The sequence below is a fragment of the Budorcas taxicolor genome, chromosome 10 (assembly GCF_023091745.1).
Source record: "Budorcas taxicolor isolate Tak-1 chromosome 10, Takin1.1, whole genome shotgun sequence".
Lineage (NCBI taxonomy): Eukaryota > Metazoa > Chordata > Mammalia > Artiodactyla > Bovidae > Budorcas > Budorcas taxicolor.
In genome coordinates this window covers 77,889,279-77,905,840 of record NC_068919.1, presented here as the reverse complement: position 1 = coordinate 77,905,840, position 16,562 = coordinate 77,889,279, and the positions used below count along the sequence as shown (strand labels likewise).

At 37.7% G+C, this 16,562-nt stretch overlaps 1 protein-coding gene across 1 annotated transcript in view; it reads right to left on the bottom strand.

The window, feature by feature from the left end:
• Positions 1 to 16,562, bottom strand: part of RAD51B (RAD51 paralog B) — a 608,130-nt gene that overhangs the window by 579,167 nt on the left and 12,401 nt on the right. The gene's annotated exons all lie outside the window — the stretch shown is intronic.

The following is a 16,562-nucleotide window of genomic DNA, read 5'->3' as shown; positions in this document are numbered from 1 at the left end:
AGTGATGGGACCGGATGCCATGATCTTCATTTTCTGAATGTTGAGCTTTAAGCCAACTTTTTCACTCTCCTCTTTCACTTTCATCAAGAGGCTTTTTAGTTCCTCTTCACTTTCTGCCATAAGGATGGTGTCATCTGCATATCTGAGGTGATTGATATTTGTCCCGGCAATCTTGATTCCAGCTTGTGTTTCTTTCAGCCCAGCATTTCCCACGATGTACTCTGCACATAAGTTAAATAAGCAGGGTGACAATATACAGCCTTGACCTATTTGGTCCTTTTCCTATTTGGAACCAGTCTGTTGTTCCATGTCCAGTTCTAACTGTTGCTTCCTGACCTGCATACAGATTTCTCAAGAGGCAGGTTAGGTAGTCTGGTATTCCCATCTCTTTCAGAATTTTCCACAGTTTATTGTGATCCACACAGTCAAAGGCTTTGGCATACTCAATAAAGCAGAAAAAAGTAAAATGATGATGTATAAATCTGAAGGTGATATTTGTGATACATGTAAGTGACAAAGTAGTAATATCTAGGAACATAAAGAATACTCATATTTTATATATTAGTTGTACAGATTTTTTCAATCTAATAAACAATGAAAATGTACATTGTTTTTAAAATACTGATTTAAATATTTTGTAATCCAGCAACTGAAACAGTTCCTAAGTTCTACTTATTATAGTACTCAATTGTAATGTCTCTGTAGTTGAGAAAAGATAATTGCAAAAGCTATTGTTCAACTTTGGCTAATAAATGTTCATTTTCCCTCAGGTCAATTAATTATTCTTACAAACCAATCAAGATGTATTACACTTTAACATTTTTTAAAATTGATTTCAAAATCAAATGAAACTATTTGGAAGATTTCTTAAGAGTTTAGAAAATATTGTTAAGAGTTTTTTCACAAGATACATACATCTTTGAAGACAAAAACCACATCATAAAATATTTCCAAGCAGAAATTTGAATAATATTCTGTATTTTGATCTCTGTCATTTAATAAGCAGTCACTTTCTCACTCATTGTAAAAACACCACCTTTACTTTGAAGGGATGGAATAAGAGTGTTCCATTGGTTGGCTGATTGCTTAATTTGCAATCTGCTAGGCGGCAAGCTACACAGTCACTTGTTTTATAAAAAGGATCAACAAATTTGACATATATTTTCATTTTAAACAAGTTTCACCCATTTTTAAATTCAACAGTTTTTTACAATCTTTGCTATGAGATAACCAAAGAAACTCTTGTGATTCAAATGATTTTCATGATCACTCCTCATCACGTTACAGAGTACTATAAAGAGTCAATAAAAACTAGTCAGGTTTTCATAAAAACTGTACCATCCTGAAGCATTCTTCACACATATGACATCAACTGTGTTACTACAGACTAAGGATGATGTACCAGAAAAATGCAGAGAATTTTACAAATAACATCCATATACTCACCACCTAGACTCTGCAACTGCCATTTTATTACTATTATACTACTGCACCAGGCTTCCCCTGTGGCTCAGCTGGTAAAGAACCTGCCTGCCAATGCAGGAGATGCAGGTTCGATCCCTGTATCAGGAAGATCTCCTGGAGAAGGAAATGGCAACCCACTCCAGTATTCTTGCTTGGGAAATCCCATGGACAGAGGAGCCTGGAGGGCTATAGTCTATGGGGTCACAAAGAGTTGGACATGACTGAGTGTGCATGTGTATATGCATATATTTATACTATTGTACAGTCTACTAATACACTTGACTTCCCTGGTGGCTCAGACGGTTAAACGTCTGTCTACAATGCAGGAGACCTGGGTTCAACCCCTGAGTCGGGAAGATTCCCTGGAGAAGGAAATGGCAACCCACTCCAGTACTCTTGCCTAGAAAATCTCATGGACGGAGAAGCCTGGCGTCCATGGGGTCGCAAAGAGTTGGAAACGACTGAGTGACTTCACTCTCGCTAATACACTAGACTATCCATCAATCCATTCATTCATCAGTCCATCTTAGATGTTTTTAGATGTATTTCAGAGTAAGTCAGAGACATAAACATACTTTCCCCTAAAAGTTCGATGTGTTATCGTTTACCTGAGTTTAATAAGTATGATTCTTTTTTCTTTTAAGGTAAATTTTCCACACAATGAAATGCCCGGATCTTGAGTGTTTCATTTGATGAACTGTAGCAAATGTATATATACATAAGCAATCTAGACCCCTATCAGGTCAGAATAAGAATATTACTGCCAGGAAATTCCCTCATAAACATTGTTTTATATTTAAGAAGTCATTTATTTTTGAGAATATATCTTCCTTGATATATCTTTACTTTTGTGGCTTAAAAATAATTTAGTTCATGTATCTCATTACTGAAACAGAATCTAGCTAAGAAGATAATCTGGGCCCTATTAGAAACTTCTGTACTTTAACTGTCTAGCATCTTTTCTCAATGAATAATTTGCTTTAATTCTTAATGCTTCACATCATTGGCAATGATTTCCAGCTGAAAGTATTTATTCCTAAAAGAATCCATGTAAGTTATTCCATGTTGCTTCCCCTGTCTTATGTTATCCATTTTACTTTCACAAAAGAACAGTTCAGTTCAGTCGCTCAGTCGTGTCCAACTCTTTGCGACCCCATGAACCGCAGCACGCCAGGCCTCCCCGTCCATCACCAACTCCCAGAGTCCACCCAAACCCATGTCCGTTGAAGGTTGTCCCTAATGGTATTAAAAATGTGTTGCATTTGGTCTTTTGTTATTAAGAAACCCAAAAGAGGCTTTTCAATATCTAACATTAATTTTAGTGAAATTTTTCTAGATACTGACTATGTGTCGCATGACCTTAAACATCACTGAAAAACTTGTGAACGTTTGTCTTTCTGTGATGTATGTTTCTTAACAATGGCTTCCTACTATCACTATTTCAAAGAACAAAATAACAGAGCAAGTTTCATTATCAACAATAATGGAAATAATTCCATATATCAAATTGTTTTCTAATTCCAAATTTTGGGGATGTCTTTACAAATGAGATTAGACTGTCACTGATTTTTACTTCATTAATCATAGGAGAATTATCACCTCTGACTTGTCCAGCTCTTTGCGACCCCATGGACTGTAGCCCACCAGGCTCCTCCATCCATGGAATTTTCTAGGCAAGAGTACTGGAATGGGTTGCCATTTCCTTCTCCAGGGGATCTACCCGACCCAAGGATCGAACCCGGGTCTCCTGCATTGTGGGCAGACGCTTTACTGTCTGAGCCACCAGGGAGTCCCAACATGTAGGACTATAATCTACCCCAATATGTTGAAAATAAAGATATAAACAAGGTGTCTCTGTCAACCTTCTGTACCCTTTCCTCGTGGATTATTACCTTACACATGACAGTATAAGACAGGGATCAAGTGAGGATGCCATATATTAAATGTCAATTAAGGTTTATTTATGTTTTAGATGTAACACTAATAAAAATTCTGGTATTTTCTTCCCATAACCTAATGGGCCATGCTACATACTCTCCTTTGGAGACTGGCAGTTTTGAAGACCTCAAAACACTTTTCATTGACTTTTTTATCATCATCAAAGACAATATGGATCAAATTAATCACCAGATACCAGAGCAAAGGAAATATTCACAAATAAAGTTGAAAGTGGATCCTGAAAGTGAAAAATGATAGCTCTTCAGAGTGTTAACCAATAGAGAAACAAAAGACTTCCTTTCAATATACACTATCTACCTATCCAGTTTCAGATATATCCTCAAGACATATACAAGGCTGTATATTGTCATCCTGCTTATTTAACTTATATGTAGAGTACATCATGAGAAACGCTGGGCTAGAGGAAGCACAAGCTGGAATCAAGATTGCCGGGAGAAATATCAATAACTTCAGATATGCAGATGACACCACCCTTATGGCAGAAAGCGAAGAACTAAAGAGCCTCTTGATGAAAGTGAAAGAGGAGAGTGAAAAAGTTGGCTTAAAGCTCAACATTCAGAAAACGAAGATCATGACATCCGGTCCCATCACTTCATGGGAAATAGATGGGGAAACAGTGGAAACAGTGTCAGACTTTATTTTTGGGGGCTCCAAAATCACTGCAGACGGTGATTGAAGCCATGAAATTAAAAGACGTTTACTCCTTGGAAGGCAAGTCATGATCAACCTAGACAGCATATTAAAAAGCAAAGACATCACTTTGTCAACAAAGGTCCGTCTAGTCAAGGCTATGGTTTTTCCAGTGGTCATGTATGGATGTGAGAGAGTTGGACTATAAAGAAAGCTGAGCGCCAAAGAATTGATGCTTTTGAACTGTGGTGTTGGAGAAGACTCTTGAGAGTCCCTTGGACTGCAAGGAGATCAAACCAGTCCATCCTAAAGGAGATTGGTCCTGGGTGTTCATTGGAAGGACTGATGTTGAAGCTGAAATTCCATTACTTTGGCCACCTGATGCGAAGAGCTGACTTTTGAAAAGACCCTGATGCTGGGAAAGATTGAGGGCAGGAGGAGAAGGGGACGACAAAGGATGAGATGGTTGGATGGCATCACTGACTCAATGGACACGGGTTTGGGTGGACTCCAGGAGTTGGTGATGGACAGGGAGGCCTGGCGTGCTGCAGTTCATGGGGTCGCAAAGAGTTGGACACGACTCAGTGACTGAACTGAATTGAAAGATTTAATTAGATCTTTAGATATGTTCTGAGATTTAAATAGCTTAAACCTATGAAATACTTTTAATTTTTAGTGGAAAGGTGAAGCAAGCCCTCAACTTAAAAACATTTTTTAAGATGTTATGTGAAAATATTTAGTCAAGTATAAAATACCATGAAAATGTAAGGTAGTATCTTTATCATTTCACTTTCAAAGAAAACATGTTTTTTAAAAATCTGAAGTTAAACGAGTGCAACTGGCATTTTACCTGCTTCGTTATTTTTATGTACTGATTCAGTAGTCTTGAGAAAAGTAGAACAGCACGTGGATAACATAAGGTTTTGGGGTTCATTTGGCTTTCTATGTTTGCTTTACTTTGCTTTTAAATTTGAATATTAACATTTTCTTTAAGTAAACTGTAATAAATAACTTCTAATTCTTTAGCAATCTCAGATCCTTTTCATATATTTTTCCTCTCTTTCTAGCCTCAAAAAATACGCTGTATGCAATTTTTAAAGGTTGGCTAGAGTTAAATTTCATTATTTTTTCAAGTTTACTTAGTGGGTTAAAACATTTCAACATTAATAATTTTTAGCTTCAGATAGTTTAGCTCTGACTTCTAGCAGCCAAACCACAAAATTTCAAATTGTGTTCAGTTCCCAGGTTCAGCTCCAATGGTGGTTAGAAAGAGCGAACATGCCAAACCAGAATAGTCTAAGTGATTGCTTCTTGGAAACTCAGAGTGAATACAGCATTTACACACAGAAGACACTGGTAAAATACAATTAGCTTCATATAGATAGAGCCTGAGTTTCAACAATCCTGACTGAGAAATGTAAAAGAACAGAAAGGAAACATCCAGTAGTGAAGATCACTAGAATATCAACAAAGAAGCAAATATTAGCAATTGCTTTAAAGGGGAAAGAATTATTACCAAGAAAGACTAATTGTGGGTGGACGTGTGCTCAGTCGTATCTGACTCTTTGAGATCCCATGGTCTGGAGCCCGCCAGGCTCCTCTGTCCATGGGATTCTTCAGGCTAGTATACCGGGGTGGGTTGCCATTTCCTCCTCCAGGGGATCTTCCTTCCCAGAAATCGAACCTAAGACTCCTGTGTCTGCTGCATTGGCAGGCAGATTCTTTACCACTGAGCCGCCTGAGAAGCCAGTTTAACTGTACTGAAGTGAAAATGAAGCCTAGTCATTTTAGTCTCAAAAGAAAACAAGTAGTAGAGATGAATGTGAAACCCAGACCTAGTAGGACCCAAAATCTTACCAAGTAACTCTCCCTCACATTCAAAATGGGGTCAAGAGGATGGGGCAATCCACCAAGCCAATATTTTGCAGGGAAAATTTAAGGACTGCCTGGTTCTGATCTGAGAAATGAGCATGTGGAAACGTTACATCATCTTTTTAATGGCCTCCTTCCCCAGCATCCAACTACCTGTCTCCATGTGCTCTGCGATTATGTAGAAATACAATTAGGTTTTCAAACCTAAAGAATTATTTTTTAAAGTCACTCTTTGAATCCCAAAGCAAACAAAAACCAAACAATCTCAGAACAGTCAGGCAGCTGTTTGCCTTGTGAAAGAAACTTTCATCTTTAAAGTTATTTTATCTCAACAAGTGGAAGCTTTTATACTTTAAATTCTCTCCGCAACTCTCTCTTACTCCATACTGACAATTGCTGTTTTTAAAGTAAATGGAAAGGTAAGGGGAAAAAAGAAGGCAGGGTAACAGAGTAGAAAAAGAAAACAAGAGGACATGAAAATGACAAGTACCCCAAGATTCACATTAAAGAAAAAAAAAACCAAAGTGTGGAAACATTACCATGTGTAAAATAGACAGGCAATGGGAATTTGCTGTATGACCCAGGGAACTCAAACAGGGGCTCTGAATCAACCATGAGGGGTGGGATGGGAGGGAGGTGGGAGGAAGGTTCAAGAGGGAGGGGACATATGTATACCTATGGCTGATTCATGTTGATGTTGACAGAAAACAACAAAATTCTATAAAACAATTATCCTTCATAAATTTTAAAAATAAAACTTAAAAAAAAAATTTAACAATCATATAATATGTGCCATATAAAAGACTCTATGAAACCTTTATGGAGAAAGATACTTATTTCTAAATCAGGAAATGAGTGAAGAATTAGGAACAATGATTCAATCAATCACATATGCTAAACTCCTGTCTTAGGTCAGAGGCCTGGTTATCTTGCCTTGCAAAACACAGGGCAGGATAAACAAATCCTGTCAGCAGATGATGTTCCAGGAATGCAGATTAGAAATCTCTCCCTAGTTTCCCTACTGCTGCTGCTGCACGTGAACAGACCAGAACCTGACTGCAGCTTGAAAAAGAGATGAGACCCACCCTGACCGACCTGCAGACCCCTGAGCAAGAAAAATGACTGTCTGCTGCTGCTGTAAGCAGAGTAAGCAGCCAAAATTGACTGATAAAGTATGTATGTCTTATATTTCATTGTTTATGCATCTCTATACATGCCAAGACCTTTGTGGACACTTGAATTTACAAGCCTTGACTTATTGTCTCCTGTAATCTTAGACAGCCCACCCAGTCAACGAGAAACAAGCAGAACTGTTCTAAGGAAAGATAAGGAAGCCAAAAGAGGAGTCTAGCATTCTGCCTCTACCTTTTTGGGACAGAAGAGTGGTCACCTCCAAAGCAAAACTGCCCCCTTCGACGAGGACACCTAGTCTCCTTAAATCATGAACAAAGCATAGAAACGACTCAGGAAACACAAATAATGTAGACACGTGCCACATTGTTTCTCATTATTTAGAGCAAGGATCTGGGTATAATCATTTTTCTTAAATGTTACAAAGATTTGGCGGTGCTTCACAGGTTTACCCGCCCAGAGGTACTCTCCAACCAACATATGCAGATGCCATATCTCTTTTCATTACATGAGTTTGGACCAGTTCTCTACTCCTATAATCTCTGGATTACAATATGAAAATACCTTTTTTTAATGATCCCTTTAAACACAACCTTTAATTTTTCCTAATTATATCAGCATCTTTAGCATGCATTCTCAGCAGGGGTGACAGTGACCTCAAGGGCAAAACTTGGTTTTGATCAGGAAGAAGGATGTTACTCTCTTTTCCATATAAAGCACAGATCTATATACAGTACACAAGCAGATATATAGTATATCTACGTGAAACAGGAGGGAAGGGGGCAGGGCACACCCTTTTAAAGAATGACAGGACATGACAAAGACTGGTTAGAACTAACTAGGTCCAAGATGGTAGGTGAGCCAACTTCCAGCAGACCTTGAGTCTCATTATGTGCTCATGGTAATATCAGTTAAGTTGCTCAGTCGTGTCCCACTCTTTGCGACCCCATGGACTGCAGCACGCCAGACTTCCCTGTCTATTACCAACTCTTGGAGCTTGCTCAAGCTCATGTCCATCAAGTCAGTGATGCCATCCAACCATCTCATCCTCTGCCATCCCCTTCTCCCCCTGGTAAAATAACATGCTAAATGACACACCCACCAGCATCATAACAGTTCTGAGGCCAACCATAGAAGGTCAAAAAGTGGGTGGTGGCCCAATACCTGGAAACCCCCACCCCTTCCACAAAATAACTGGAATAATGCCCAACTCAGCCTATGAAATTATCCAGCCCATAAAAACTACCCACATCATGTTTCGAGGCTCTCTTGCTCTCTCTTTCTGAGATGCTCCACACTCTGTGGAGTATGTTTCTCTCTAAATAAAGCCACTTCTTACCTATCATTTTTTCTCTAAATTCTTTCATGACAAAGCAAGAATCTTAAATTCACCGGCAACAATTAAAATCTCAGGTGGGGGTGGAAGTGTTACTGGGGGAAAAAATGACTAAAAAGCTCCTTAAGGGGTGGTAATGAACATAGATAGAGAAACACTGATCTGATCTATATTACCTCATATGAGAAGGCTACCATTACATGGTCTGATCTCCACATAACGTAAATATTTAAAGTTTAAACTTCAAACATATCTTCCCTACCAATACTGTCATAATAGATGTAGAATTATCTGCTTATATATTCCATAAGTAAGGGATTTGATGTTCTCTGGGAATGAGACAAAGCCCTGTAGCTCACTTCCATTAGTGATTCAGCACAGTTGGTTTCCCTTTGATTTCTCCTCTGCTGCTTCTGCCTTTGGCATGAGTAGCACTTCTCTAATTCCACTTTTAATCTTGGTACTGTAGCTGAACGTACACAGATTCAGGGCAGTTCACATAAATCAAAACTGATGATAAATAAATTAGGTTGTTTTGAAGTCGGAGTCAGGAAAGAGCAGCTATAAAAGTGACAGCGGAATGTTTCCAGATTTATTCTTCCCCCCTCAAGTCATCCCCAGGCCTGGTCGAAGTTTACTCAACTAGATGCCTTACATCTTATCGTCACCAGATCTAACTTCTGCCTGATATCTGGGATGCTAGGCTTGCACTTTTCACCAGAAACAAAGATCGGGCAGCACAACTCATTAGACATCTCCTCTGAGATCTGCATGAGCTCTCTATTGCTATGTAACAACTGACCACAAACTAGCAGCTTTAAAACAATCCTGTTTATTACCGTACAGTTCTATAGGTCAGGGAGCTGCTTTGGAGGCATCTTCCCCACTCCAGGCAAGTTTTCAGATGATGGCAGCCTCAGCCAACGTCTTGATTGTAATCTCCTGAGACACCAGAACTGAAAACAGCCAGCTAAGCTGCTCCTGAATTCCTGACTTAGAAACTGTGTGAGATAATAAACATTTATGGATGTGTTTAGCCACTAAGTTTTGGAATGGTTTGTTAAACAGCAGTTTAACATAGTTCTATACGTCTGTAGATAAAGAATCAGAGAGGAATGACTTTAAAACTTATGAGAAAAAAAACTCCTAAAATAATCGCTGATGTTTATTAATAGAGAAATCAATTAGGTAGAAAAATGATATTTCTTAAATGTACTATTTTGATAATTTGAAAAAAACAAATGGCATACAAATGAAAATAAGTACCATACTGTGGAAGAGCAGTAACATTAAAAGTTACTGAAGTTTGGCTTATTTCAAAACCAGAGTCTGACAGTGGAGGAGAGGCAGCAGAAACGAAAACATTAGAGTAAAAAAGTGCTTAAAAATAAATAAATGAAAACAAATTCATTCATTCAGTTAACATTTACTATGTACCTTCTACATATGCTAATTGGAGAGGGAAATGGCAACTCACTCCAGTATTCTTGCCTGGGATATCTCATAGACAGAGGAGCCTGGCAGGCTACAATCGATGGGGTTGCAAGACTCGGACATTACTGAACAACTAAACCAACACCACCACATGTGCTAATATTGTAGATGCAAAAATAAGAAGAAAAAGACAATTCCTGCCTACTTGGAATTTATTCTCCAATGAGGAAGACATACATTAACTAATCACACAAACAGTAAAATTCTAACAGTGAGAAGTACTTACATAGAAGAACCATAGTACATGTCAGTTCTCAAGGAATATACAATTCTGTTGATTTAAACATAATCAAACAGGCTCAAAATACTCAAAATAACAGAACTACAAGTAAATTTGTTAACAATATAATGGACTATTTTAACAAGCTTCTCTGGATTAGTATTAAGTCGGGTTAAGAAAAAAATCAGCAAAGATAAAGAAGAGTTGCACAACCCAAATTCCAAGCTTAACTTAACTGTCATAGGCAAAACAATCGTTAGAGAATAATCATTCTTCTCATGCACACTTAGGACACTTACAAAAGTTAATCACATGTTAATCCTTAAAACAAGAAAAATTCCAAGAATCAGTATCACACAAAATTCTTTGACTAAAATGCAAATAAGCTAGCAATCTAATTAAAATGTGAAAGAAAATTTAATTAAATAATTTAGATATTCAAAAATTCCAAAAAAAATCATGAGTGAAAGAAGTAATTATAATGAAAAATTTTAAATACTATGAGAACTAAATAAAAATGAAAATACTTCATCACACAAACACAAAAGAATGCAACAGCTCAGAGTAAAAGGAAGAAAAACTGAAAATAATTTAGGAAGTTGGAGGGAGGGGGAGACGAATCCCAGAAAAATACAATTAGATAGAGGGAGATAAGAAAATAATAAATCACTGAAGTAGAAGACAGAGAAAAGATAGAAAACCAACAAAGAACCAATAGTTCTTTGAAAAAGACTATAAAATACTCAAACATTTGACCAGGTCTTTTTAAAAGGAAGGGAAAGAGAAGACAAAGAAGTAGCCGTAGAAATGAGAACAGGGAGAGCTGGTAGAAACACATTAAAACCAGATTTAAAGATGAGAATACAATGAAAAACTTTACGACAATAAATTTTAAAACTTAAAGAAAATGGGCAAATCTCTAAAAATATCATTCACTAAAACTACTTAAAAAGAAATAAAAAACCTGAATAGTCCTTTAATCATTAAAGGAATTTATTTCATTGTTTTTATTTTCCCACAGGGAAAATACTAAGATCAGACACTTTTTCAGGAAACTTATATCAAATTTTCAAGAAACAATGTACAAGCTATTATAGAATGTAAAAAAGGGAAGATAGTCCACAAATCATTCTATCAATTAGCTCAAAATAGATCACAGAAAAAAAACTCAAAATAGACCACAGACTGTATGCAAAACCTAAATATAAAACTCTAGAAAAAGATATAGCAAAAATCTTTGTGTCCCTGGCCAGACAAAAAAATTCAGAGTTGACACCAAGTATAAAGGAAAATACCAATAGACTAGACTACAAAATTTAAAACTTCACAAGCTCCCATTAAGAAAATGAGGAGAGAAGCCATAGATTGGACTGCAAATTATGTATCTGATAAAAGACTTGTATCCAGAGTATACAAAGAACTCACAACTCAGTAACAAGAAAACAACTAATTTAAAAACAGGCAAAAGATTGGAACAGATATTTCATTTCTAAAAAAACATACAAATGGTTATAAGTACATGAACGGGTGTTCAGTGTCATCAGTCACTGGGAAAATACAAATTAAAACCACAATGAATACTACTAACACTCACTAGAATAGTTAAAATGATAAACAATACTAAGTGTTGGTGAGGATATGGAGAAATAAACTATCACGCATTGCCGGTGAGAATGTAAAATGACACAGCCACTCCAGAAAGCAAATTTGGCCGTTGCTTAAAAAAACTAAACATACACCTAGCATATGATCTAGCCATTCCACTCCTAGGAATCTACCCAAGAGAAATAAAATCCGATATCCACACAAAAACATGGTGTATTCCTGATAGAAAAAACTATAAACAATCTAAGTGAACATCAACTAACAGTTGGATAAACAAAATGTGCTATAACCATACCATGGAATAACATTAATGTTGTTGTTCAGTGGCCCAGTCGTGTCTGATTCTTTGTGATCCCATGGACTATAGCACACCAGGCCTCTCTGCCCTCACCATCTCCCAAAGTTTGCCCAAGTTCATGTTCATTGCATCCATGACGCCATCCAGCCATCTCATCCTCTGAAACCCTCTTCTGCCCTCCATCTTTCCCAGCATCAGGGACTTTCCCAATGAGTCAGCTGTTCATATCACATGACCAAAATACTAGAGTTTCAGCTTCAGAATCAGTCCTTCCAACAAGTATTCAGGGTTCTCCAGCACCACAGTTCAAAGGCATCAATTTTTCAGTGCTTTGCCTTCTTTATGGTCCAGCTCTCACAACCGTACATGACCACTGGGAAGACCACAGCCTTGACTATATGGACCTTTGTCAGCAGAGTAATGTCTCTCTTCTCAATACACTGTCTTGGTTTGTCATAGCTTTCCTGCCAAGAAGCAAACGTCTTCAGTGGTGGCTACAGTCACCAGAGTGATTTTAGAACCCAAGAAGAGCAAATTTGTCACTACTTCTACCTTTTCCCCCTGTATTTGCCATGAAATAATGAGGTCAGATGCCATGATCTTAGTTTTTTTAATATTTAGTTTTAAGCTGACTTTTTCACTCTCCTACTTCACCCTCATCAACCGGCTCTTTAGTTTCTCTTCGCTTTCTGCCATTAGGGTGGTATCATCCACATATCTGAGGTTGTTGCTGTTTCTCCCGCTTCTCTTGGTTCCAGCTTGTAACTCATCCAGCCTGGCATTTCTCATGACGTGCTCACCATATAGATTAAACAAACAAGGTGACAGCAGACAGCCCTGTCATAATCCTTTCTCAATCTTGAACCCATCAGTTGTTCCATACAGGGTTCTAACTTCTAACTGTTGCTTCTTGACCTGCATACAGGTTTCTCAGGAAACCGGTAAGATGGTCTGGTAATCCCATCTCTTTAAGAGCTTTCCACAGTTTATTATGATCCACACAGACAACGGCTTTGGTGTAGTCAATGAAATAGAGGTAGATGTTTTTTTGGAATTCCCTAGCTTTCTCTATAATCCAGCGAATGTTGGCAGTTTGATCTCCGATTCCTCTTACTTTCTAAACCCAGGTTGGACATCTGGAAGTTCTTGATTCGCATAATGCTGAAGCCCAGCATGCAATGATTTTTAAGCATGACCTTACTAGCATGGGGGATAAGTGCAACTGTCCGACGGTTAGCACATTCTTTATTACTACCCTCCTTGAGAACTGGGAGGAGGACTGACCTTTTCCAGTCCTGTGGCTGGAGTGATATTAATATTACTCAACAATTAAAAGGAACAACCTTCTAATACACGTTACAACATGAATGAACCTTAAAAACATCATGCTATGTGAAAAAACACAAACACAAAAGACTATATATTATACAATTCCATTTAAATGAAATGTTTAGCGAAGGCAAATTTACAGAGACGCCAAGTAGATCAGTGAATGCCTAGGGCTGAGAATGGGAGTAGGGATTAACTATAAATGGGCACGAGGGAATGTTTTAGGATAATGGAAATGTTCTAGAAGTGGACTGCGGTGATGGCTTACCATAAATCCACTAACACAATTGAATTATACACTTACAAACATTGACTTTCATAGTATTTAAGTTGTACGTTAATAAAATTATTTTTTAAATAGCCAAATGATTTATTAAAAAAAAAGAAATTCAAGCTCATTAGTAATCACTGTCTATGGGGTCGCACAGAGTCAGACACAACTGAGGCAACTTAGCAGCAGCAGCAGCAGCAGTAATCAGGAAAATGAAAACAAAGACAGGAAAAAATTAAGAAGTCAGATAATACCAAGGCAAGAAGATATGGAGCATGAGGTATTCGTGTACATCACTGGTAGGAAATTAAACAAGCACAACCACTCTGGAAAATAATTTGTCCTGATTCTGCAGAGTTACCTATGTACATACTCTATAAACAGCCATTGCTGTTGCTGCTGCTGCTAAGTCGCTTCAGTCGTGTCCGACTCTGTGTGACCCCATAGACGTCAGCCCACCAGGCTCCCCTGTCCCTGGAATTCTCCAGGCAAGAACACTGGAGTGGGTTGCCATTTCCTTCTCCAATGCATGAAAGTGAAAAGTGAAAGTCAAGTCACTCAGTCGTGTCAGACCCTCAGCGATCCCATGGACTGCAGCCTTCTAGGCTCCTCCATCCATGGGATTTTCCAGGCAAGAGTACTGGAGTGGGGTGCCATTGCCTTCTGCGAACCAGCCATTACTCCAAGGCAAATACCCTCAACAGGGACCAGACAGTAAATATATTAGGTGTTTCAGACCATGAGATCTCCGTCACAAGTACCTCAACTCTGTCTTGTATCTCAAACAAAGCCACAGACAAAATGTAAACAAGTGAACAAAGCTGTGTGACAATAAAACTTTATTTACAAAAAACAGGCAGCTAGCGAGATTTGACCACTAGGAAGTAGTTTGCCAATCCCTGCTATAGAGAAATACTTGTATGTGTGATCCAGGAGACATGTACAACACTTTTCATAGGACTTATTTATATTAGCAGCAAACTGGAAACAACCCAAATGATCACTTACAGAAAAAGGAATTTTAAAAAAAGGCCATATTTTTCTAAATGGAGTATGATATAGCAATGAAAGTGAATTATACTCTGGCTTCCTGCAACAACATGGATAAATCTTACAAAATAATATTAAGTAGAAAAAGCAATTCATAGAAGAGATATGCTATGATTTAATCATCAATATATGATGTAACAGAGCTCAAAGAGCAAAAGTAAATAAAATGCTACATTTCCTATGTACATGGGTGATTAAAAAAAAACTACAGGTATAAGTAACCACTGGGGAAAAAAGCATAGAAATGGTAGAATCACTGGGCTGTACGCCTGACACTAATATTAATATAATATTGTAAGTCAATTCTTAAAATATTCAACTATATCGTAACTAATTCAACTATGTCATAAACAATTGAAGTATTCAACTATACTTCAATTTTTAAAAACTACAAGAATAGCAGAAATTCCGGATGGAAGTTATCTCCCAACAGAAAGCCAAAGATACGATCAGGACCCAAAGCTGATTTCAATGATATTGGTATTGTTCTGGGGCTTGTATTGGGGTCACAGGCTCATAAATGTTTATAATTTACACATGCAGGAAGTATTTAATCTTGCATATGGAAGATATATATTAAATTTTTTTTAATAAAAGGTAAACAATCTCTGTAATCAGCTGAAAAGTCCCAAAAAAGATTGCAGAGGCTACCTGTGGCTGGAAGAGAAAGTAAAGAACTTGCCACTAATAAGCAATCAGGGTATTTATATTCCATGCCATCCTATCAGATCATGAAAAAACATCTCAGGGCTTGTAACTACCTCTTGAATTCGAAAAGAATTTATAAAAGCTACATGAAAAAGTTGACAAAGGTCCGTCTAGTCTAAGCTATGGTTTTTCCAATAGTCATGTACGGATGTGAGAGGTGGACTATAAAGAAAGCTGAGCACCGAAGAATTGACGCTTTTGAACTCTTGAGAGTCCCTTGGACAGCAAGGAGATCCAACCAGTCCATCCTAAAGGAGATCAGTCTTGAATATTCATTGGAAGGACTGATGTTGAAGCTGAAACTCCAATACTTTGGCCACCTGATGGCGAAGAACTGACTCACTGGAAAAGACCCTGATGCTGGGAAAGGTTGAAGGCAGGAGAAGAAGGGGACGACAGAGGATGAAATGGTTGGATGGCATCACTGACTCAATGGACATGAGTTTGAGCAGGCTCTGGGAGCTGGTGATGGACAGGGAAGCCTGGCATGCTGCAGTCCATGGGGTCACAAAGAGTTGGACACGACTGAGTGTCTGAAACTGACTGATGTGAAAAAGTATTGAAAACTACTCCAAAACTTCAAACATAAAAAAGTATTTGTTGGTTAATCATCTTGAAGTTCAATTTTTTTCTATCTAAATAAGTAAGTTTATAACTATGGCTCACACTTGTTATAAAACTTTTTTTTTCATAGACCTATTTCAAGAAAGATCTAGAGTGCAAGGATTATGGAAGATAGGATTCTGGCACCATCTGGTGGCAGTGCACTGCAACAGCAGATTCTAATTTCTTTTTAACATTAAATCTCTCACTGGTTCATTTACTAGGCATAGAACATACATTTTTAAATCTTTCTTGGAAGTCAGGAAATAAAACAAGGCTTACTATCTAAAACAGGTTCTATATCTTCAAAGAAAAATATCTACAGTTAAATTTATGCCTATCACAATGCTTTAAGCATCTATTCTTGTTAAAAGTTTCTTTCACACATCTATGCCCCTAGAACTCTCAGGAAAGGAGGCCTTTAGGACTGCACTGGTAAACACAGCCTACAGAGTCACCACATCAGGACCACTAAACACATCAATGCAGTTTTCAGGGAAAAAAAACCTGTTGTTGTTTTAAAATATCCTCAAATTGTTGACACTCCATTCAAAAGGTAGAGCTTAATTTGCCTTTACTTGAACATGGACTG